General features: G+C 37.6%; 1 long non-coding RNA gene across 1 annotated transcript in view; it reads right to left on the bottom strand.

The window, feature by feature from the left end:
• Positions 1-25,627, bottom strand: part of LOC140531680 (uncharacterized) — a 66,136-nt gene that overhangs the window by 24,951 nt on the left and 15,558 nt on the right. The window contains exon 2 of the long non-coding RNA XR_011976398.1: positions 226-278. This is a non-coding gene — a long non-coding RNA (uncharacterized lncRNA). The remainder of the gene's footprint in view (positions 1-225; positions 279-25,627) is intronic.

Raw genomic sequence — 25,627 nt, forward strand, 5'->3', positions numbered from 1 at the left:
TACAGAGAAGTGTGAAAAGTATCGTATCCATTAATGCTTGGTGATCTCATCATCTCCCATGGGTTGAATTATCACCTCTAGATGGAGGATTCCCAGAACTACCTATCTAACCTTGATCTCTCTTTTGACTTAACATCTTTCATTCCCCTTTCAGACATTTCACACTGTAAGTCTCACAGGCATCTGACACTCAATATGTTCAAAACAATATTCATTATCTTTTACCTCTCTCTTCAACTTCTTTATTACCTTCCAGGGCACTACCATTCCTAGGTGATCTAAAAACAAACAAACACAAAAAAAAGATCAATAAAAATGTTTTTTAAAGATAAACTAATAACAAAAATATATATTAAAGCATGAATAACATCTTCCCTGCTATTATCTGATATAGTTCTAGAAAAATTAGAAAACATTCACTGGAAATAAAAAAGGACTTACATAATGGGAGAATTAGCTATCTCTTAAGATTAGGTCAGGCCAATATAACAAAAAAAGGCAATACTACTTATATTTAATGATATACAATATTATTGAGGGGATATCTTTTAGAACTAGAAAAAATCATTTGACAGAAATAAAGGTCTGGAATCTTTAAAAAGAAAAAAAACTTTTGTTTTACTTCCACTTTATTCTGATGAGGGGAATATAATAGCAAAATAAATAATGAAAAAATCTGTCTCAAGCTTGATTATAAAGTAGCAGTCCCCAAAAGCATTTGGTAGTGGCTAGAAAACAGAAAAGACTATCTATCAATCAATAAGTGTACATTAAACGCTTACCACATGGCAATCACTGCGCTAGGTACAGAGGATAAGAAAAAATAAAGGAGAACAACAAAAAATGAAGTTCTTTATTCTCAAGGAGTTTTCATTGTAGTAGGAACAATAAGTGCGTATATAAATATATTCAGAATATGCATAAAGATAATAAATACAAATATAAGTAGTCAAATATAAGGTAGTAAGGTAAGGAGAACACTAATAGCTAGGGGAATCAGGAAAAAGATTTCATGTAAAAGGCAGTGCCTAAGTTGCCTTTTGAAGGAAGAGAGGTACAGAGGTAAAGAAGGATTCACAGACAGCACAATGGATAGAGTGCTGAGCCTGAAGTCAGGAAGATTCATCCTTCTGAGTTCAAATCTGGCCTCAGACACTTATTAACCGTGTGACCCTGAGAAAGTCACTTGACACTGTTTACCTTAGTTCCTTATCTATAAAATGAGCAGGAAAAGGCCAACCATTTTAGTATCTTTGTCAAGAAAACCCCCAATAAAAGGTCAAGAAGAGTTAGATATGCATGAAAAACAACAACAAAGAGGGGTTGCATTCCAAGAAAGGAGGATAGTCCATATAAGAACATGGAACTGAGAGATGGACTGTAGTGTGTAAGGGGCAGAGAGAAGTCTAGGAGGCTTGAAAGATATACTGTGACTTGGTTATGAAGGGACTTAAATGCTTAAGCAGAGAAGTTTGTATTTTATCCTATTAACAATAGGAAGCTACTGGAGTTTATTGAATAGAGGAAGGACATGGTTAGATCTGTGTTTAAGAGAAAATTACCTAGGAGGCAATGTAGAGAACAGATTAGAGTAGGGAGGGTCTTGAGTAAATGAGACCTTTAGCAGGAGGCTTTCACAATGATCTAGGCAAAAGGTAGCAAGGGTCTATACTAAGGTCTTTACTGTTGAGGTCTAAGATGTGCTGTGGGGTTGGCTCAAAAGAATTCACACTCAGACCATCTCCAACTCATCAAAGGCATTTAAGTGGAATTTCACCTCTCAGAAAGTGGGTTAAGCTCTAAGAAGGAACCAGCAGATAGCGAAGTAAGATAGAAATTTTTATAGAGCAAAAGATGCAATTTCATCATTACAGAATACATGAATATTAGAATTCAAAAAAAAATTTCTTGATATGGGAGGGGTCTAGCTTTGATGGAGCTGTGCATGCAGCTACCCATAATTTGTACAGAAAGTCCACTGGTGGGGGAGAGGGATATTTATGTATGATAATGATATTATAATAAGTCACTTTAAATCATAAGTTCACCTTAGGACAGGCCTTTGCTATTACTGTACAGGTGTCCATTTAGACTGCGATTTAGTAGTCAAACATATTACCCTATGTCCTGTTGGTGCTACTTTTTGATTGGCTGGCTATTGTGGTCCTAAGATTGATGGATGGGCAGACTATTGTGGTCTTTTCTAAAACTAGATGGATGTGATTGACACAGCTGTTCTAGTGAAGCAGTGAGGCACATGAAAAAAATTGAGATATGGGGGCAGTGGCTAGATGGGGCAGTGTTTGGCATCCATCATTTACTGTGTAAGTGAAGAAAAGACATCAGCTCTGAAAGATTTTGAAGATGAAGAAATGGCAAGATTTGGCAAATGGTTGAATTTATGGGCTGACACTAAGTAGTTCATGATAATAATGTTTCAAACCTGGGAGACTAGAAGGATATTGGTATCTTTGAGGGGGAAAAAATAGGGAATTTTGGAAAAGGGGAGGCTTTTAATGGAAATATATGATTTTGGATGTGTTGTTTTTGAAACGTCTGTAGAGAATTTGACATGAAATATCAAAGAAAATTAGTGATGTGAGACTGAAGCTTAGGGGAAAGACAGCTGCTGTTTATATAAGTCTTTGTGTCATGTACACAGAGATGGTCATTAAACTCATGAGAGCTGATGGGATCACCAAGAGAGAGATTGTAGAGAGAGAAAAGGGTCCAGAACAGAGCCTTGGTCACAATTTGGGCTCATGAGAGTCATACATGTAAGTTGTCAGGATCAAGAATTCTCTGTAGCTCTACAATAATACTCATTGTCTTCTCTTCTTTTCCCTATAGGCCTAGAAAGGGAAACTGCATCACTATCACTTTCAGCACAGTCATCACTGAATCCAGGTTTCTCTTCTATATCAGCTTCTAAAGTTCTCACTTCTCTCTAGAACACAAAGTGCTCATACTCTGAGCCATATTAGTCAAGATCCACACAGCTCCAAGACTGTAGCCATCCAGTAGCAAGTCATACCCAATATTTTCAACACCACAATAGAGAGAAAGTATATACCTAGGAAGCTATGTAATCAGTCCCTAGAAGATTGCCCAAAGGAAGCTACCATCAACTTATGAGGGTGTTAGTGAAATTCTACTAGAACATCTAGAATTGGGGTGGGAAGGGTCCTTCTGACCTACTCAAACTTGAGACATCACCAAAACCATTCCCTACCTCATTTTTGAGCCAATAAACTGTTTGTACACAGATTTGAGAAACAATTGGGATGACATCCCTCAGGGTGATGTCTGAAGTTTCTGTAGGCTCAGTCTTCTAACTGTAGGACCTTGAAGAGATGAGTATATATCATGTATATATCTCAGTGGTGGGGGAGGCATCAAAAAGAGTAGCTGTTACTGTTATGGCATTGGTTTCATAGACAAACTCCTTTATCAAAGGTTTTGTCAGTCAGTCAACAAGCATTTATTATGTACCACTAGATTTAGATGAGCATCAAGAATGAGTGGAAGACCCCTTCTGGGTGACAGTGCAGTAGGGAATCAAGAGTATTGTCATGGACATGAATAATATGAGTTCTTAAGAGTTTTTACCTACATATTGACAAAGGGCCCAGATCAGCTATCCTTCATTCTCTTGACATTCCTACTATGCCCGGCTAAAACTGTTTGACTACCTTTTTATGTATTCTCTTCCCCCATTAAAAGGCCAATTTCTCCAGAGCAGGGATTGCCTTTGTCTTTCATTCTTTCTTCTTTTTTGCTTATATTCATATCTTCATTTACTTATCACAGAGTCTGACGCATAGTAAGGGCTTAATAAATGCTTGTTGATTTGCCTTGATGTGTATAGGCACATAGAGCAGGTGTTAACGCCAGTTGTATTATTGTCAGTCAAATGGGAAGCCCTTGGAGCCATCTTCACTACTATAACTAGTCTGTATTGAACAATATTAGGAACCATCCAGAGTAAAAGATCCTTCCACATGGAGATGAAGGAGAATGAAGTAATTCACTACATAAACTTTCCTTATAATACTATATGGCTTGTAGGGATGGCATACCTGGAAGCTTATAGGAGATTGCTGAGAACTAAATAATATTATTAATCCAGTTATTGCAACCATTCCTAACTTTGTCAATATGGGGAACCAGATATCCCAAGCACCTGGAAAATGCTATGAGATTGCTGGATTTGATAATGATTTTTTTAACTGCTCCCCTGAAAGAGGTGAAACAGACTGCAAAACCCCATCTATAGGATATTATTATGTCTCTAGTTCACTCAAACACTAATAAATAAAAACACAGTCATTTATGGGTTTCTTTAGTTATATAATGCCACACTATGTAAACAGATTTTTCCAGTGACTTGATTTTCTTAAATTGACTTGATTGATTGATTTCTTATCATGTAGTACAGCATATGGCATAGTACTGAGATATCTTAAAAGTGCTACTGGCCCAGTCTCCTTCTTTAATGAATTCTGTACAAGTACTATTTATATCCAGGAGCATGAAATTTACTCAGTCCTTTGTTCTGCATAGCTAAGAAATGTATGGACTATGCTGAAGAGGTTAAGTTCAGGGCACATTTCACTATGCATTATAAAATACTTATAGGATAATAACCATTTTCAATTATATCTAGTCAAGCAGCAATATTCCAAAGCAATTTTAGCAAAGCCTAATCCCCACCCTTCAAAATGAGTAATATTTTCTTTCTGTCAGGTTTTTCCAAAACAAGGTGATAATTCTCTAGGGGTCTATGGGCTACAGGAAACTGCCAAATAGGAGGCTTCTCATTTCTAACATCCCTTCATCTCCTAAACAAAAGCAAAACCTTCCTCCATGGGATCTTGCGTATACAAATGAAACGTCCCTCCTCTCTTTGTGTCTACCATATGGAATCTTATTTGGACTATCTCATCTTTCATTATACCTAATTTCCTTCCAACCTGTCAATGCTTTCATCTCATCAATTATGACACTAGCTCTCCTTCCTCCTTTGCTTCTCTGTACCTAGGGGATATTAAATCAATAGATCACAAAGTGATTTCAAGGGCATTTATGAGATTCCTCCATCCTGGTCAGCCAAGATATTTGCCTTTCTACTGGCTTTCTTGAATGCCAACATTAGATATTTGCTATTTAGGCATAAAGCTGTGCCCATATTAAATTCATACATACCTGAGAGGAAAAACTCTTTTGCTAGTTTACTAGGAAAATAAAACCATTAAGAGAGGCAAGAGGAGCATAAGAAGGGAAGGCTGGAGGCACTGAGTGCTGTTTAGCTTACTTTTTTCCTAAGACCATGTCTGTAAAAGGCTCAGTTGATAAAAAAGATCATTTCTGAAAAGTATGAGCAAAAGCAAAGAGGTCACATTTTTCAATAACACAAATATCCTTTTAACAATTTGATCTTTATAAAAATGTTATTTTCAAAATGGGAGGCATAATTAACTTTACAAAGATTAATAAATATTGTTTTGACCCTTCTATTTCATTTAGAGTAGTATATTTTAAGAGACTTGATTCTCATTTCACAGAAGGTGATTTATTATTGTTGTTGTTTAACTGTAGTCCTATTCCAATGTCTCAGTGTGGTATGAAAGTGACCTTGGGTTTTCAAATGCTACTTCAAGGAAGCAAAAACTCCAGCAGTTATGTTAAGCTAAAAAGGCATCAAGTCTTCAGTCAAAGGACTATATGACTTTCATCTGAAAACCTACCTAACTATACTGAGAGGTCCATAAGCTCAAGGTTGACCACTTTTTTGAAGTCATAAATTAGAAATTCATATATTAAAATGATTTGCATTATGTGGAAAAAGAATGCATGACTGTATTTCAAAGTATTGTGTTTTTTTAAATATATTGTATCCTGCTGTAAATCAAATAGAAAATGCCAAAATCTCAGTAAAAATCTCACTTTTATACAGAAATAGAGCAAATTTTTATTCATTTTCACTTTCCAAAAAGATCATCCAAGACTTTGGAACTCTGATTAATGCAATCAAAAACTACAAGTCAAGAGGACTGAAGATGAATCATGCCACCTCACCTCCTGTCAGAAAGGTGATGGACTTAAAATATAGAACAAGACATGCATTTTAAGGCATAACTGATATGGAGATTTGCTATGCTTAACCATTTGTGTTTGCTGAAATTGTTTCAAAATTAAAACAATTATATATGTTACCAAAAAACATTCCCAAAGGACTCTGTAAAATGATAAATTTCCTTTGTGCATTTAAAATGTGATTTTATTTACACAACTATTCAGAAACATTCTGAAAGGGAAAGTAAGTCCAGGTATAGAGGATGGTAGCAAGCTGTTTTTCATTGTTACTAAAGCTAGAAAGAAAATTCTAGGACTAGTGTTTATTTGAGTGTGCTAGCAAGGAACTTTAGAGATCTTCTTGTTCAATCTCCTAACTGAACAGAAAAGAAAACTGAAGCTGTGAGATATTTGGAATATGGCAGATCCAGGATGTGAAACCTGGTCCTCTGAAATTCAAAATTTGTTCCACTGATCTATGCTGCCTTCATCATTACTTTAGTTACGTTGTTGGTAAAATGTCCTTCTATTTAGGAATTTAAAAGAAAAAAGTATATTCTCATCTATTCATAATACTTCAGATATAATCATAGAAAAATCAGGATGTGACTACCAAGAAAGCAGCATGATGCAGTTTCTAGACTGTTACTTGCCAGTTGTGCAACCATTGGCAAGCCAATTCATTTCTCTGAATGGAAATTCCCTTCTCAATAAAGTAAGGGTAATAACAGCAACCCTATTCCACAAAATTGTTGTGAAGAAAGCATTCTGTGAATATTTAAATAATTTTTAAAATATGAGGCATTGTTATTATTACTCTGCAATTTATACTATGAAGTGCTGAACAACTTTGTCCTTATGGTTTCATCAGAATGTGTTAGACTCTTAAACTCAGTCCAATAAGCATTTATTAAATACCCGTTATGTGTCTGATATTGTGTTAGCTGCTGGGATAACAAACACAAAAATTAAATCATCCTTGCCCTAAATGACCTTACATTTTACTGGAAGGAATAGTATATACACTGATAAGTAGATTAAAGACGTATGTAAAGTATATATTATTAATATAGTTAAGAAAAGTAGTTATCCTCATTTGTCCTCCATACCAATCACAGAACTTTGTCGAAGGCTATCATCTAAGTAAGACAAAGAGAAACCTTCAGCAATGCACGGGATCTTAAATTAAAGCCCAGAGTTTAAGTGACATTTCAAAAATTATATAGAGAAAGAAATTTTAAAAGCTTAGAACTCTTGCTCACTGTTCCCTACAATAGGGCCCTGAGAAATTTAAGAAAATCCATTTTTTTTAAGAAGCTCTTCTTCATTGATTTATTTCCTACTGCCTTCAGGCCTAGAATCAGAATAATTTATCTTAGCAACTCAAAGGCTCACCTAGGGATATAGGGGGGAAAGGGGTTTTTGTGTGTTCCATTATATTGGGCTACTCCATATAGATAGAATACAGTTTAAATGGGAATGCATGAAACTGGGAGCATGTGAAGAGGCAGGATCCAAAGAATCATTACAATAAGTAATGATAATATAAGAGTTATCTGTAATTCATTTCAAAATGAAAAGGATTGGTTTCTAGATATGAATCTATACAACACATTTTGTTGGAAGCTGACATAGAGTTATGATGACTTTTAAAAGATTCTGGATCTCCAGTGCTACAATTCTATTTGTTTTTTTCAGTATCTATTTCCAGTTAATGTGCATATTTTCAGAACAGCTACTTGGCACAGTGGGCCTGGAGTCAGGAAGACCTGAGTTCAAATGTGGCCTCAGACACTTACTTTCTGTGTGACCCTGGGCAAGTCACTTAACCCTGTTTGCCTCGTTTTTCTCATCTGTAAAATAAGCTGAAGAAAGAAATGTCAAACCATTCCAGTATCTTTGCCAAGAAAACCACAAAAGGGTAACAAAGTCAGACATGACTGAGACAACTGAACATCAACAGCAATGTACATCTTATTTTAGCTAAATTAGGACATAGGGTTATAGCTATAGAACTGAAGGAACCTAAGAAACGATCTAGTCCAACCCCTTTATTTTACATATTAGGAAACCTCTAAGGCACAGGGTGCTTAAGTGACTTAATAAGGTCATACAAATAGTAACATTAGATGTGAATTTAACTTCAGCTCTTTCATTTATATCATGTTGATCAGAAAAGTACTTCTACATAAATAAGATAAAATAATATTATATTTCTAGCAGAGTTTACAAATTATAGCCTGCCTTTAGCGAGCAGATTTTCTGGATTACTTCTTTCATTCTGCTTCTTGACTCATTACCTAATTAATTCCTTTTTTAGGTTCTGAGGCAATCAAGGGATATATTTTAATATATAAAATGCATAATCTCATTAATTAATCAATTAGTTTTAAGACCCCAATCAATTTGATAAATGTTAAAGATTAATATCCTATCTTATGGATTGAAATAAACATTTTACTAATTGTGCAACAAAAAAAACAAATTTATTCAGATACTTAAATAGTGTATTATAGTGAGAAACATCACAAGCCAGAGTTACCTCTATCTACCAACTTGAATTACAAATTTCTCAACTCTAGAACTGTTCAGTTCTCAAGATGACAGTTAAAGTCTCTTTTCAAGAATTCTTTTAATAATGTTTCTTAGATTTGATAAACCAGTCTCTCAGGAAAATATTCTCTTAGTCTCCTTAGTCTCTGTGCTCAGTCTAGTTTCTCCATTTAACCATGACAGTTAACAATATCCCCAGAAGGTCATCTAAACTCTCAGTCTCTCAAGATTACAATCAAAGTGTAGTTTCTCTAGATCATATTCTCTCTTAAGGCTATAATAATGGTATGCTCAGTCCCAGTGGGATGAACCATTGAAACTCTAGTTACATATCCTATGCCAGTACTCAAATCCAATATTCATGACACAAGCACTTCAAAATGTGGTCCACCATAGCATGGAATTCATCTGGAATCACCTTGAGATTTTTCATGGATACCATTAGAAGGTCATTCTTATGCAGATTCATAGAAAATGTAGCTCAAGGATCTTAAGGACAGCATCATAACAAGACTTCAAAGCTCTTAATATTTTAAGTAATCAATGTAATCATCACATTTTACATAAGGGAACAGGGATATTTCCAGAGGATGAAATGACCAGCAATCAAAATGTCAAAATATAGCCTTCTCCTTTCACTCTTTTTATATCTCTTTCCCATAGCTTAGACTTCAAGCATTAGGAGAACTGAGTCACAGTGATGCAGGGCCACATGTTGGCCACCTTTGGAACTTCCACAGTGAAGGAAGCTATTCATCAAGGAGGAAGAGAGTACTTCAGCCCTCAGTGAACTTCCATGTGAACCTAGAAGCCATCTGAAAAGGAGTTATAAATAAATTGAATATTAGCATTTAAAGGGTATCTATTAGTCATCTGATCCAACCTCATTTTACAGATAATGAAACTAAGGATCAGAAAGATAAAGTATTCTGGTTAAGGGGAAATTGTAAACTAACACCCAGATGTCACACAGTAGACCAAATGCTTCTGTCTCAGTGCCTTCAGAACAGGTTGTGAACTTAGAATCCACTGTGAACTAGAAATACTTTAAGCTAGTGCTTTAGGTTTCCTAACACTGGCAGGAAGTTCCAACTTTTTCTGACATCCATTTATTCATCTCTTACAAATCCTAAGAAGTGTAGGCAAGGGTAGGGCAAACTCAGAGAGAAATTCTCTTCATTTCTATGCAACTCTTTTCTCTCCTGTACCCCTTGTTCCAGTCTTGACCAGGGCACCTCTTGCTACTGAGCTGCATGACTTCCTGAGGCACACTTCATCTTGAATGTTGCCATTTGTTTCATTCTCATACTCCATTAATGGGGAGTTTTGGTGAGGTTGTTACATTTGAAAGATTGAAAGTCATTTTGAAATAGCTTCCTTATGAAAAAGGAATGGGTAATAATGGTCTTGCCTAAATCAGAGAGATAAATTCTCTGAAAGTTGTGGATGCTCTGAACAATAGAAGAAATCTCCTCAAAGTCACATGACCAGTTTTACCATTGGTAACGTTTTTTGAGTTCTACCTCTTTTTTTTAATGTTTATTTAATTATTTTTAGTTTTCAACATTCATTTCCACAAAATTTTGAATTCCAAATTTTATCCCCATCTCTCCCCTCCTCCCCACACCATAATATCTTGCATTCTGATTACCCCTTCCCCCAATATGCCCTCCCTTCTATCACACCCCTCCTTTCCCTTATCCCCAACTTCTCTCTTCTCTTGTAGGGCAAAATTGATTTCTATACCCCATTACCTATATTTCTTATTTCCCAGTTGTATGCAAAAACGATTCTTAATATTTGTTCCTAAAACTTTCAGTTCCAACTTATCTCCTTCCTCTCTCCCCACCCATCTCCACTGAGAAGGCAAGAAATTCAATATAGGCTATGTATGTATACTTTTGCAAAAGACTTCCATAATAGTCATGTTGTGTAAAACTAACCATGTTTCTCTCCATCCTATCCTGTCCCACATTTCTTCTATTCTCACATTTGACTTTGTCTCTACTCAAAAGTGTTTACATCTAATTACTCCCTTCTCCCATTTGTCCTGCCTTCTATCATTCCTCTCACCCCACCTCTCCCATTCTCCCCTACTTTCCTGCAGTGTAAGATAGATTTTCATGCCAAATTGAGTGAGCATGTTATTCTCTCTTTAAGCCATATGTGAAGAGAGTAACCTTCACTTTTCCCTCTCATCCCCTGCCTTTTCTCTTCTATTAAAAAAGCTTTTTCTTGCCTCTTTTATGAGAAATAATTTGTCCCATTCCATTTCTCCCTTTCTCCTACCAATACATTCCTCTCTCACCCCTTAATTTTACTTTTTTAGATATCATCCCTTCTTATTCTACTCACTCTGTGCTCTCTGTCTATACATGCAAATATATGTGTGTGTGTGTCTGTGTCTGTGTGTCTCTATATATGTGTGTATAATCCCTCCAACTACCCAAACACTGAGAAGAGTCTCAAGAGTTACAAATATTATCTTTCCAGGGAGGAATACAAACAGTTCAACTTTAGAAAGTCTTTTATGATTTCTCTTTTCTGTTTACCTTTTCATGCTTCTCTTGATTCTTATGCTTGAAAGTCAAATTTTCTATTCAGTCCTGGTCTTTTTATCAAGAATTCTTGAAAGTCCTCTATTTCATTGAATGACCATTCTTTCCCCTGAAGTATTATACTCAGTTTTGCTGGGTAAGTGATTCTTGGTTTTAATCCTAGTTCCTTTGACTTCTAGAATATCGTATTCCACACCCTTCGATCCCTTAATGCAGAAGCTGCTAGATCATGTGTTATCTTGATTATATTGCCACAATACTCAAATTATTTCTTTCTAGCTGCTTGCAATATGTTCTCCTTGACCTGGGAACTCTGGAATTTGGCAACAATGTTCCAAGGAGTTTTCTTTTTGGATCTCTTTCAGGAGGTGATTGGTGGATTCTTTCAAAATTTATTTTTCTCTCTGGCCTTAGAATATCAGTGCAGTTTTCCTTGATAATTTCATGAAAGATGATGGCTAAGCTCTTTTTTTGATCATGACTTTCAGGTAGTCCCATAATTTTTAAATTGTCTCTCCTGGATCTATTTTCCAAGTCAGTTGTTTTTCCAATGACATATTTCACATTGTCTTCTATTTTTTCATCCTTTTGGTTTTGTTTTGTGATTTCTTGGTTTCTTATAAAGTCATGGGCCTCCAACTGTTCCATTCTAATTTTTAAAGAACTATTTTCTTCAGTGAGCTTTTGAACCTCCTTTTCTTTTTGGCTAACTCTGCTTTTTAAAGCATTCTTCTCCTCATTGACTTTTTGGACCTCTTTTTCCAATTGAGTTAGCCTATTTTTAAAGGTGTTATTTTCTTCAGCATTTTTTCAGTCTCCTTTAGCAAGCTGTTGACTCACTTTTCATGATTTTCTTGCATTGCTCTCATTTCTCTTCCCAATTTTTCCTCCATCTCTCTTACTTCATTTTCAAAATTCTTTTTGAGCCCTTCCATGGCCTGAAACCACTGCATATTTCTTTTGGAGGTTTTGGAAGCCTTGACTTCCTCTGATGGTATGCGTTGTTCTTCCTCATCCGTAAAGATGGAAGAAAATACCTGTTCACCAAGAAAGTAAACATCCAAAGTCTTATTTTTTCCCTTTTTGGGGGCATTTTCCCAGCCAGTTATTTGTTTTTTGAGTCCTTTGTCAAGAGTAGGGTATACTCTGGGGACCTGTAAGTTCTCAGTTCCTCCAAGGTGGCATAATCAAGGGAGAGGAGTTTACTCCTCTCCTGGCCTGTGGATTGGTCTGGGAGCAACTTAAAACTTTTCTGACCAGAATCTGTGAGTAGAATTCCCTCTCCACCACTGCCTCCAGCTCCACCATGCCAGCACTCCTCCTCCTCACCCCAGGGCCACCACTCAGGGCTGAGATTCAGATCAGCTGCTCAGTTACTCCAGGGGCTTTAGTTTGAGGGATCCAAAAATGAACACTGCCACTGCAGTGGCTGCTGCCAGCAAGGTCAGACCTCGTTCCCTTCTCAATGAAAAAAGTTTTCTCAATGACCTTTGAAGTTGTCTGTAGCATTTGTGGGTTGAACAGTATGGGAACTGCTGTCATTGGTGGCTCCCTGAAGCCTGTTCTGGGTCCTGTCCCTGCTGCACTGCACAGTCCATGCTAGGCTGCGCTCTGCTCCGCACCTGGTGCAAAAAAACTTTCCTGTTGGTCTTCCAGGCTGTCCTGGGCTGAAAATCTATTTTACTCTGTCATTTTGTGGCTTCTGCTGCTCTAGAATTTGTTTAGAGTCATTTTTTATGGGTATTTTATGGGCTACGTTGGGGAGCTTCTACAGGTCCATCTTTCTACTCTGCCATCTTAGCTCAACCACTCCCCCAGTTCTACTTTTATTACATAAGAGAGTGTTCTATTGCTAGAAATACTTAAGCATGAAAGGATGTATTTCACTGGAAGAAAATTATTATAGGCCAGCAAAAATACTTGAAAATTCAGATATTTCCTATGAATTCTACAGTGAACACCAATTAGGGACCAAGTTTGATTAAATTGTCCACTTGGGCCTAAAGTCATTCTAAAAAGAAGGATGTTTTAGCATAAAATGTTAATGACTAATATATACCTTCAACTACCAGAGTGATGGCATTAAATCAGATTTTCAATTTATGTCAAAAAACAAAGACAGGGAGCCAGATTTATGAGAGGCAGAAAGAACTGCTATTCTTTCTCTTTTCTCATTAGTTCTCACAGGTAATTTCTTTTGTCACATTATAAGGACTAAATTTTGTTATTGTTGTTTAATGAATCACGCAATTACCCTGATGGGAGGTAAAGGTTCACACTTGAATAAATTATCTTAAATCACTTGGGAATACTATAGCACAAACTATTTTATTGTTGTTAATAATGGAAATTTAGATATTCTAGCCTCTGACAATAAAGAGAGACAGACAGACAAACAGAGAAAGAGAGAGAGAGAGAGAGAGGGAGGGAGGGAGAGATTTTTTTAACATACCTATGCATTCTTACCAATACTATCCACAAATTAAAACTGATAGTCCATGGAATTGTCCAACAATGTCATTCTTCTGGACAAAGAGAAATTAGTTTTAAATAGTACTGTTAATTTAATTTTCATTGATTTGTGCTATTTGTAGCCTCCAGGTTTTGGATGCAATGCTGTCTTTCTTTTTGGTAACAAAAAATTAATAAAATACACTGCTTTTTAAAAGTCATTCCATACAAACAATTTTATTCTTTAAATTTCTATCTATCGACATTTATTATGGTTTTATCAAAAAAGTAACAGAGAAAAGTACAACTTTACAATTGTTCATATTTTCAAGAAAATGAGACAAAAAATAATTTCAAACATTTGTCTTATATGTAATGTATTTATGAAAATGGCTACATGACCTATCCACTGACAAGAGATCATTTTTAAATAGGTTTCAAATAATAAAGTTTCACAAATTAAAAAAGCATGCAAGTACATAGCTATATAATTATCTCATTATTTTTATTATTTCTTAGTTCCATTTATGAATTTCAATCATATTTGACCCTTGAGAATATTGCATATTGATCATGTTTTTAAACAAAATTTTTTCCTCATCAATTTAAAATACTAATACAGGAGTTTACCTTCTCTCATCATCTTTTAGAAATATTTGCTGCTTTTTATATACCTACAGTCACTTTACAGTCACTTATATACTAGTTACTCCCCCCTCACAGAAAGAACAAAGGGTAACAGTTAAATAAAACCAATTGAGAAACAGATGAATTTGATTCCATGAAACTGGAAGTGTTTTCACAAACAAAATCAATGCAAATAAGATTAAATAGTCAGAGCACTGACTGGGGAAAAAATTTGACTCAAATATCATTAATAAGTGTTTGATAGCAAATGTATACAACAGCTATTCCTTGTTGTATATGAACAAGTAGTTCTCAAAGAAAGGATTAAGAACCATTTGAAAGACTGTCACATATCATAAATAATAGAAAGATTTAAAAATGAAAACAACTCTGAGGTTTCATCTCATATTCTGAAAACTGGTAAACAGAACAAAACGTGGAATACTCAGTGTCAAACAGATTATGAAAATGCAAGCATAGGAGGATTATTCCAAGCATTCGAAGAGCAATTTGGAGCTATGCCAAGTGAATAAAAGGTCCATATTTTTAACCCAACCATCCCACTCCTGGGCATATACCCCCTAGAAGTTCAACAACAGAAAGAAAAGTGCACTATAGTCTATTTAGAGCAATATTTTAATAATAGCAAAAACCTGAAGACAAAGTTTGTTTCTACCAAATGGGAAATGGCAGAACAAGCTGCATATGTGAATATAAGGGAATATTGGTGACCCACAAGAATAAGTGAATGTGAAGAATGCAGAGAAATGTTCAAAAGCATATGAACTGTTGCAAAGTGAAATTAGCAAAATCAGAAAAATCATATTCACAACGACTAAAACAATATAAATAAAGTGAACAAAAAAAATTCAAACTGACCCCTGTGTAGGAATAATGACCAACTTATCTCCAAGGAAACATGAGAATGCACTTTACCTCTTTCTTTGCAGAGAAATGGACCTATGGATCGATGTCTAACACTGCCATATCTTGTCAGATTTTGTTAATGTTGGTTATGGAGCAAATGCAAATGCTTTATTTTCCCCTATCCCAAAGCCAGGTTGCTACATCTCCTTTTCAGGTTCTAGGGATTACCTTTTAGGTTTGGGGTCCCTTTCTCAAGTTCCACTGTTTACAGCCTCCATTCCAGCCATGTTTCTCCCACTGTTAGCCACTAGTGACTAGCAACTGGCACTCCAATCCATTTCTTCAATTAATATCATCAGCTTTAAAAAAGGATACTTTTTAAAAAGGATATTTTGAAAATATAGCAATGGTAAAGCACCAACATTTCCCTTCAACAGCTAAAGGGTTTGTTTTTAGGTCTCTGGAGAGAATGAGCTCAATTTACCACAGTCTCTACATAGCAAAGGTCCCTTCAAGTTCACATCCAAATGTGTCATCACTGCCAGATAAACTCTGCTACTCCTGGACTAGATCTCAAAGGTTGGCCCTCAGGGTATTTGAATCCCAGACTCCCCACATTGCTGGACTCTTGTACTACAACGCTCCCGGGAGGTTCTAGGTTCCTTTGAAACTAAAAAAGCCAGAGCTTCCAGATTAATCCCTTTCAACTAAAATGGGGAAAAAAATTTACTTCAGAAAAAAATAATTATGGCCCATATTCATAGGCCCACACGTCAACTTTGAAACAGAGGGAGGGACCTAAATCATTTTTTGTCACCAGATTGTGCATTCACCAAAGAAATCAAAGAACAGAGAGATACAGAAAGAGAGAGACAAAGACAGAGAACAAATACTGATGCCTGCTAAACTGTTTTTGGCATGGTCCCTGTTTGCTAGGTCAAAAACTGCAGTCAATCAAAAAAGCTCCTGAACACTACATAGTTATCAGGCAAAAACAAAATCCAGAATGTGTGTGTGTGTGTGTGTGTGTGTGTGTGTGTGTGTGTGTGTGTGTGCAATGTTATTGATAAGATGTCTTGGTCACCTGAATGCAGAGCAGCCACCAAAGATTTCAAAAGGCACACAATGGTATACTATGATAGGTAACTCAGCAAGGGAGTTTCACTGAGCTGAATCAATTTGATGTATCCTCAATGCCTATCCTTGTTGAATAGCCTTCTCCTGCTATTCCTAAGTAACTGTCTTTTTGTTCATTGTTAATTACCTATATGTGTCTCATTTTGTTCCAATATCAGAACTATCAGGTGATTCACCCAAGTCAGGCCCAGCCACAACACAGAAACACTTCCCTTACACATCACTGCAAATCTCCCAGGCAAGTTCCCCTAATGAAAAGTAGCCTCAGGGGGCGGAGCCAAGATGGTGAAGTAGAAAGACGCACATACACATAGCTCCGAACCCACAAACCACAGAACGGCTAGAGGGGGACCAAGCCAGGGCGAATTCTGCACCCAGAGACCACGGAGTACTGGAGCGAGGGAGATTTCTGCTGAAGAGAGACCTGCAAACCTCTCGTGGGGGGTCCTTCGCGCCGTGGACTGGGCGCCACAACGGGGAGCAGAGTGCAGCCCTGCCGGGGTGCAGAGTGCAGCCCTGCCGCGGCCACGACACCATGAGGAAAAGATCCGAGAGGGCTACGGGGACGGGATCTCCAGCAGCCACGCGGGTCCCCCCACCCACAGAGGGACCTGCAAACCTCTCACAAAAGGTCCGTCACGCTGCAGATGCGGAGCCCAGCCCAGACCTGCGGCGGCGGCGGCGGCGGCGGCGGATCTGAGAGGCACGGAGCTGAGAGGGCTCCGGAGGCAAGATCTTCAGCGGCAGCACGGGCCCCCCCACCAACAGGTGACTGACGGGGGTGGGTGAGAGAGTCTCTTTGGTGGATTGAGAGGGGAGTGGGGTGCCCCCATGGCTCGAGCCCCCCCGGGAGGTGGGGGCTGAGAGGCGGCTGCTGACGGGGGCTCCCCAAACGGGCAGGAGCCTGGATCCATTGTGGAAGGTCTGTGCATAAACCCCCAGAGGGAACTGGGCTTGAGAGGCGGCCCTGCCCCTGACCACCTGAACTTAATTCTCACACTGAATAGCAGCCCTGCCCCCGCCAAAAATCCTAAGGCGGGAAGCAGCATTTGAATCTCAGTCCCCAAACGCTGGCTGGGAGAAGCAGGAGGCGAGGTGGGTGTGAGGAGAACATTCAGAGGTCAGGCCAATGGTTGGAGAAAATGCCAAGAAAAGGGAAAAGAAATAAAACTATTGAAGGGTACTTTATCGGAGAAAAGACACTTCCTCCCTTCCTTTCTGATGGGGAGGAACAATGCTTGCCATCAGGCAAAGACAGAGAAATCGAGGATTCTGTGTCCCAGCCCACCCAATGGGCTCGGGCCATGGAAGAGCTCAAGAGGAATTTTGAAAATCAAGTTAGAGAGGTGGAGGAAAGACTGGGAAGGGAAATGAGAGGGATGAGGGAGAAGCATGAAAAGCAGATCAGCTCCCTGCTAAAGGAGAACCAAAAAAATCTTGAAGAAATTGGCACCTTGAGAACTAGCCTAACTCAGCTGGCAAGGGAGGTGCAAGGGGCCAATGAGGAGAAGAATGCTTTCAAAAGCAGAATTAACCAAATGGAAAAGGAGATTCAAAAGCTCACTGAAGAAAATAGATCTTTCAAAACTGGAATGGTACTGATGGACGCTAAGGACTTTTCGAGAAAGACAGATATCTCAGAACATACCGCGCAGATTCGAAAAATGGAAGATAATGTGAAATATCTTATTGGAAAAACAACTGACCTGGAAAATAGATCCAGGAGAGACAATGTAAAAATTCTGGGACTACCTGAAAACCATGATCAAAAGAAGAGCCTAGACATCATCTTCCATGAAATTATCAAGGAAAACTGCCCTGAGATTCTAGAACCAGAAGGCAAAATAAATATTCAAGGAATCCGCAGAACACCGCATGAAAGAGATCCAAAAAGAGAAACTCCTAGGAGCATTGTGGCCAAATTCCAGAATTCCCAGGTGAAAGAGAAAATATTGCAAGCAGCTAGAAAGAAACAATTCAAGTATTGTGGAAATACAATCAGGATAGCACAAGATCTGGCACCCTCTACATTGAGGGATAGAAGGGAATGGAATAGGATATTCCAGAAGTCAAAGGAACTAGGACTGAAGCCAAGAATCACCTACCCAGCAAAACTGAGTATAATACTTCAGGAGAAAAAATGGTCTTTCAATGAAATAGAAGACTTTCAAATTTTCCTGATGAAAAGACCAGAGCTGGAAAGAAAATTTGACTTTCTAACACAAGAATGAAGAGAACCATGAAAAGGCAAACAGCAAAGAGAAATCATAAGGGACTTACTAAAGTTGAACTGTTTACATTCCTACATAGAAAGACAATATTTATAACTCTTGAAACATTTCAGTATCTGGGCACTGGGTGGGAGTACACACACACACACATGCACACACGCACACATACATAGAGACAGAGTGCACAGAGTGAATTGAAGAGGATGGGATCCTATATTAAAAAAAAAATGAAATCAAGCAGTGAGAGAGAAATATTGGGAGGAGAAAGGGAGAAGTTATATGGGGCAAATTATCTCTCATAAAAGAGGCAAGCAAAAGACTTATTAGTGGTGGGATAAAGAGGGGAGGCAAGAGAAAAACATGAGGTCTACTCTCATCACATTCCACTACAGGAAAGAATATAATGCACACTCATTTTGATAGGAAAACCTATCTCATAATACAGGAGAGTGGGGGACAGGGGCACAAGCAGGGTGGGGGGGAGGATGGAGGGGAGGGCATGGGGAGGAGAATGCAATACGAGGTTGACACTCATGGGGCGGGAAAGGACCATAAGAAAATAGAAGTAAAGGGGGACAGGATAGGATGGAGGGAAATATAGTTAGTCCTATACAACACAACTAGTATGGAAATCATTTGCAAAACTAAACAGATATGGCCTATATTGAATTGCCTGTCTTTCAAGGGGAAGGGGTGGAGAGGGAGGGAGCTAAGGAGGTTGGAACTCAAAGTGTTAGGACCAAATGTAATGTTCTTACCACTGGGTAACAAGAAATACAGGTTAAGGGGTCAAGAAAGCTATCTGGTCCTACAGGACAAAAGAGAAGATGGAGACAAGGGCAGGGAGGGAGGATAGAGGAGAGAGCAGATAGGTCACAGGGGCAATTAGAAAGCTCGGGTTTGGGGGGGGGGATAAAAGGGGAGAAAATTTGTAACCCAAAATTGTGTGAAAATAAATGTTAAAAATTAATAAAATAAAAAAATTTAAAAAAAATTAATAAAATAAAAATTAAAAAAAGAAAAGTAGCCTCAGAGATGATCTGCATATTTATCAGTCCTCAATTTAATTTTTGCTTAACTGCTTTTTTCTTTAGCCTTTCTTAAAAGTGATGATTCTACTATCTGGATGGGGAGAGGAGAGAGGGACATATCAGGGGATGAAGATGACATAAAAACATAAGATACCAAAGAAAAAAATTAAATCAATTACCTCAATTATCTCAGTTATAGTTGATGAGTTCAAAAAATGTATTGTGAATACAAGTAAATTGCCATTTCAGTATAGTTAAATACATTTATATTAAACAATGTCATTTATCTAAAATTATATTTTGTTTAGGTCCAGAGCTGAATCTTATATTTTATACATGAGGATGACGGATAGGCACTGGTTTTGTGATTTCATTGCTATGGGGCATTCTTGAATGAAAAGACAGCTTCTACCAGTACAGGTTGGCACCTTTTCTGCAACTTAAAGACTTAAAGAGTTACCTAGTACACTGGAAACAAAAATGTTGACGTGGCACTCACTATTTGGATTCAAAAGTTAATCATCTAATCAGGGCTAGCTAGACTTAGTGATTAGAAATTCTGTGACTGGGAAAGACATAATACTTTCTACAAGGTTGGCTACAAATCCAATAACTCAGGGAAGTAAAAGCATCTTCCTTCTTAAAAAAAAAAAAACACTCATCAGTCATGAGTTCATTATTTCCAATGATAGTTTCTCTACAATATAATGAACTGTATTTCCTTCATTAGTTTAACTTTACAACTTTGGGACATACAGTTATTAAATGAAGTCAGTAACAATTTAATAAATTACTTCCTATTGTCTCCACATAGCAGCTTGAACCTGCTTATACATAATGGAAGAAAAAGAGGGGTTGCATTTCAGAATGCTTTGCTTTTCCTTAGGTACAGAGCTTTGATTAACTAGGACAAATTAAACACAGAGCTCCAAATATCTAGGTCATGAAATTTATCTCAAAGGAATCCAGGCTTTTTGATCAGTACTGCTTAGTGTCAGTAAGAGATCATAATACTGATCCTTTACACCTTCCAACTTGATATGAATTCAAGACTGCACTTTTGAACAACAGCAGAAAGTCGTTTCTTCTTTCGGTATTTTTGTCACCATAGGACAGAAGGAAGGAAGGAAGGAAGGAAGGAAGGAAGGAAGGAAGGAAGGAAGGAAGGAAGGAAGGAAGGAAGGAAGGAAGGAAGAGGAAGGAAGGAAGAGGAAGGAAGGAAGGAAGGAAGGAAGGAAGGAAGGAAGGAAGGAAGGAAGGAAGGAAGGAAGGAAGGAAGGGGAAGGAAGGAACGAAGAGGAAGGAAGGAAGGAAGGAAGGAAGGAAGGAAGGAAGGAAGGAAGGAAGGAAGGAAGGAAGGAAGGAAGGAAGGAAGGAAGGGGAGGGAATGGAGTAACTGAGCAAAAAGCACTGGATTCTTGCAGGAGACAAGACTACCATTTATTTGCACCTAGGTAATTATGATTGCCAGTGTATTTCTATAATAAATCTACCTTCAATTCCTCTAAATATTGTTGATTCTTTACTTTTCAACCTCTACCTTGGCATCATACGTGACACAAACATTGTTTTAGTATCTTTGTTAATTTTCTAGCTACCAAATTGCCTTATTCAGATGATATCTACTTTCCAAAGAAGTTTTAAGGACCTATTTTATATTAATGTAGGTAAAGTCTGTATGGATGCAATGTAATTGAAAAATAAACCAAAATTAATGAATTGAAATAGGTGAATTCTAAGGTCCCATTCAGCTCAGATATTTTTGTTACCTTAAAGAAAAGTCAAAAAATTCATAAAAATACAATTATTTCTTGTTAGCTAAGACAGCCAAATCAGGGCATGGAAATTTAATAAAACAACTATATGACCATGGCTCAACTTCCATTAAACCCCTTTTCTGGAAACTTTTCTTTAACATCTGAACAAATGGACTAATCTTGTGTATTAGAAAACAACTTTGTGTGAGATAAAAGTGACAAAATGTAAACAAAATAAAGAGGGCAAAATCAAGTTTCTTCCCACTTAAGTCCAGTCCATTCTCCACTCAGTTGTTAAATTTACCTTATTAAAGTCCACATCTGACCTTGTCACTCTCCTATTCAATAAATTCAGGGGTTCACTATCCAGGATCAAATGTAAAATCCTGATTGGCATTCAAAGTCCTTCCAATCTGACCCCTCCTACTTCCAGTTTTCTTGACTTTACTCCCTGTTCCGTCCTCCCACTTTGTTGCAAAATACTCCATCTCCTGACTCTGAGAATTTTCAGTACCCCATGTCTGGAACACTTTTCCTCCTTATCTCTGGTTCCTGACTTCCCTGTTCTCGTTTAAGTTCTAGATAAAATCCAAGCTTTTACATGAAACCATTCCTATCCTCCTTAATAGTGCCTTCCTCCTTGTTCATTTGTTTTAAGTCATGTCTGACTCCTCATAACCCCATTTGAGGTTTGGCCAAGATACTGGAGTGATGTGCTATTTCCTTTGCAAACTCATTTTACAAATGAAGAAACTAAGGCAAACATAGTGCAGTGACTTGTCCAGGTCTCACATAAGTAAGTGTCTTACGCCAGATTTGAATTCAGGAATTTGAGTCTTCCTGATAGAGAGCCCAGCTTTCTATCTACTATGTGACTTGGCTTCTTTTTCTTATATCCTATTTATATAATACATATTTTGTTTGTTTACATATTATCTCCCCAATTAGCTTGTAAGGTTTTTAAGAGAAGTGGTTGAGTTATTTTGTTTTCTTTTCCTTTGTGCCCCCAGAGCCTGGCACATAAGCAAGCACTTAATAATTGACCAGTTGACTAACTAAAACAAAGAGCAAAGAAAGAAAAAACCCAACCTGGGACATTTATTTTGAAAAGAGTAGCATGGATTCAAAGTCATGAGTCTTAGACATGAATGCTTCCTATTTCTTACTACCTTTGTTACCTTGGGAAAATCATTTTTCTTTGTATCAGTTTCTTAATGTAAGAGATGAAACCAAGTGATATCTACCCAGGTCTAAAATTATGATACTCTGTACTTGGTTAACCTATAGCCAGAGACGTAGTCCCAGACTACCAAAGAATATGATTGTAACCCTTCATCCAGACTTCAGAAAAGTCCCTAACCTCTTCCTATTTTTCTCATGATTTTAATGATAGATACAAAGAAATTAAGACTCCTTTTCCCTCCATAATGTCCAAGGACTTATTTTCTTTATTTCCTTAAAGGAAAGGAGACCTAAGATACTGTCTGATTTAAGGCTGATTTTCCACAGGGAGCAATTCAATTCTTCTACAGGATAATGAGGCATATTATTCACAGGTATTAATGGTAATTAGCTAGTGAGACGTTCATTTGCAAGAAATGGCAACATTCCAATGAACTGAAAGCAAGTCTTTTTAGCTCCAAGAAAGGCTTAGGAAAATAATCTCTGGTAGCGTCATATTCCCTCATCACCTGAAGAAATTTTAATTTTAGAAATCAGTTGGGCTTTGAGCCTAATAAAAGGGTTATGAGGTTGAGTTCAGCTAGATAAGTCTAACCCAGTGATTCTCAAACTTTTTAGTCTCACAAATTCTTATATGCTATTAAAAATTATTGATGATTCCCAAAGAGCCTTTGTTTATGTGGGTTATAGCTCTTAATATTTACCATATTACCATACCATATTTACCCATTAAAATGCCTTAATATTATTATTTGTGAATCTCCTGAAAGAGCCTCACATGCCCCCCTCCAGGGGACCCTGGACCACACTTTGAGAACTGTTAGTCTAATCCACAGTTTCTTTCCTCTTCTAATTGTCACACAGTGTAGAAGCATATTCCAAGCATGAACATAAATGAGCTCCATCATTAAGGGCTGAGGGAGCGGGGTTGGAGATAAAGGGAAGGAGAGGGAATAAGCCTATTTGCTATCAACTACTCTACTTGTCTGTGTTCCCTTATAAATAAGAGATTCATAAAACATTGCAAATGAAGGTCATTCACTTTAACTAGAATGAAACATAATAACAATGTAATTTTCTTAATCTCCTGTATGACTTTCCTTGCATGCATTACATTTCCATCCCTCATTTCTTTTGTCTCATTTCATGTCTTCTATTATAATGGTTTTAATATGCTTATCCTCCAGTCTCTCATTGGCACTGCTTCAATTCACTAACTGTAGGTAATTAGCCTTAGTGTTTCTGAGCCTTTGTTATTTCAGTCAGTTGTTTGCAGTTTAGTTATTGTTTTTTTTTAAACAGTTCTTTTCTTGGTTGACAATTTAAGAGTCATGATAAGGTCAATGGCAGCTGAGGTCCGGATGGTTTAGTTTGGTCATAATTTGAAGCAACTAACTACTTGGTCAGCTTCAGTCTCTTAATGAAAGATATATATCCAACGTCAGATACCTTGTTTAACAAGATGCATGCGTCAAGTGAGACTAAAATAAAGTGGGATCCATCATGCAGAGACTAAACAGCTAATACTCTTTAATCACAAGGCTCAAAAAGTTCTTTGCATTCTTTGAATAAAGTGCTAAGAAAATTGGTGGGATTAATATCATAGTTGCTTCAAAACCATGTGATTTCTTCCAGAGAGGCAATGAATTCCACTCAACTCAGTAAATTGCCACTATGTTCATAGTACTGTGCTAGTCCCCTGGGAAGATGCAAAAGCTACAAAAATAAAAGACTGAATTCCCTCAAGGAATTTATAATCTAGTATGAATGAATAGAGACTATACTATGAAAAGATTTGTGATTTTCTCCTTTTTAGGAATTACCAGTGTGGGAATACCCTCCATAATCCATTCCAGGTAGGGCTTAGTCATAATGACAAAGCTGTGATTTAGGGAGTTGTCTAAGACTCAGAGTAGCTAAGTCATTTATCCAGGATTACACAGAAGTGGATTCAAAGGCATGTTCTAGAGATTCCAAGTCCAAGTCTATGCCATCCTGCCTCTGAAGGGGTAGAAGAGAGATTATACATACAAAAACAACTCAAATGTAAAATAGAGAATTATCAGTGCATATTAAAGGTACAAAGAAAAAGAAAAGAATTTCTGATTAAAGGGATTCAAAGAAGGTCTTAAAAAGGAAAGGCATTTGACATAGGCTTTAAAGGGCAGATAGAATTTAAAGAGACAGAGACTTGAGGTCTGGGACATGGATAAGATGTACTATATTCTCACTACTTCAACCATTTATATGCTGAAAATTTCCCTAGCTCTTTGTGCCTGATACAAAAGCATCACAGATCCTTCCTGATGTTTCTCACTAAAAACATATCTCTTTGCCTTTGTATCAGTTCTCCTCTCTGACTGGAATGAACTCTCTTACCACATCATCACTTTCAAGCAATATCTGCCTTTTCTGATTCCTAGAATGCACACACACACACACACACACACACACACACACACACTTGCATTTATTTTGTATATGCCAATATATGTGCATGCTATCCCCCTTCAAAATCCTCCTTCAGAAACATCCAATAGTATTTCCTTCTACAAGTCAGGGTGGGGCAGTGGAATTCAGAGAAAAGGCAGAGATTTGCCTGAGCTCTCCCCAACACTCACAAAAACAACTTTAAATAATGCCTCAAAACAAATTCTGGAGGAGCAGAACCCACAATGGGATGGGGTAAAATAATTTTCCAAACCAAGACAACTTAAAAGTTTGGCAGGAAAGGCTTATTGCACCAGGGTGAGAGTGAAGTGCAGTTTATGGCAATCCCTGATCCAAAAAACCAGCAGTAGGTTTTGGGGGTGACTGAATCAGTGGTAGCAGTGATGGTTTCTGGACTTCTCAGCCCAGACAGTAAGGGGGGGCGGGGAGTGTGATCAGACAAGTGGTCAGAAGGAAATTAAATGGATCTTTTTGCTGGCACAAGGGGCAGGATTCTCTTGCACTGCTATACTTGGATCTGGGTCACAGTCCTGGGTATTAGTCCTAGGGTGAGGAGAAGCACTAGCACACCAGAACTTTTGGTCATAGGGGAGTTGGGACCCCAGTCATAGTTCCAGGGCAGAAGAAAATGCTTGTGGCCACTCACCAACCAGAATGCAGGCCAGGAGAGCAGTAAACACACCCATCTCTAGATCATGTTGCCTTGG

This window comes from Notamacropus eugenii, chromosome 3 (genome assembly GCF_028372415.1).
Source record: "Notamacropus eugenii isolate mMacEug1 chromosome 3, mMacEug1.pri_v2, whole genome shotgun sequence".
Classification (NCBI taxonomy): domain Eukaryota; kingdom Metazoa; phylum Chordata; class Mammalia; order Diprotodontia; family Macropodidae; genus Notamacropus; species Notamacropus eugenii.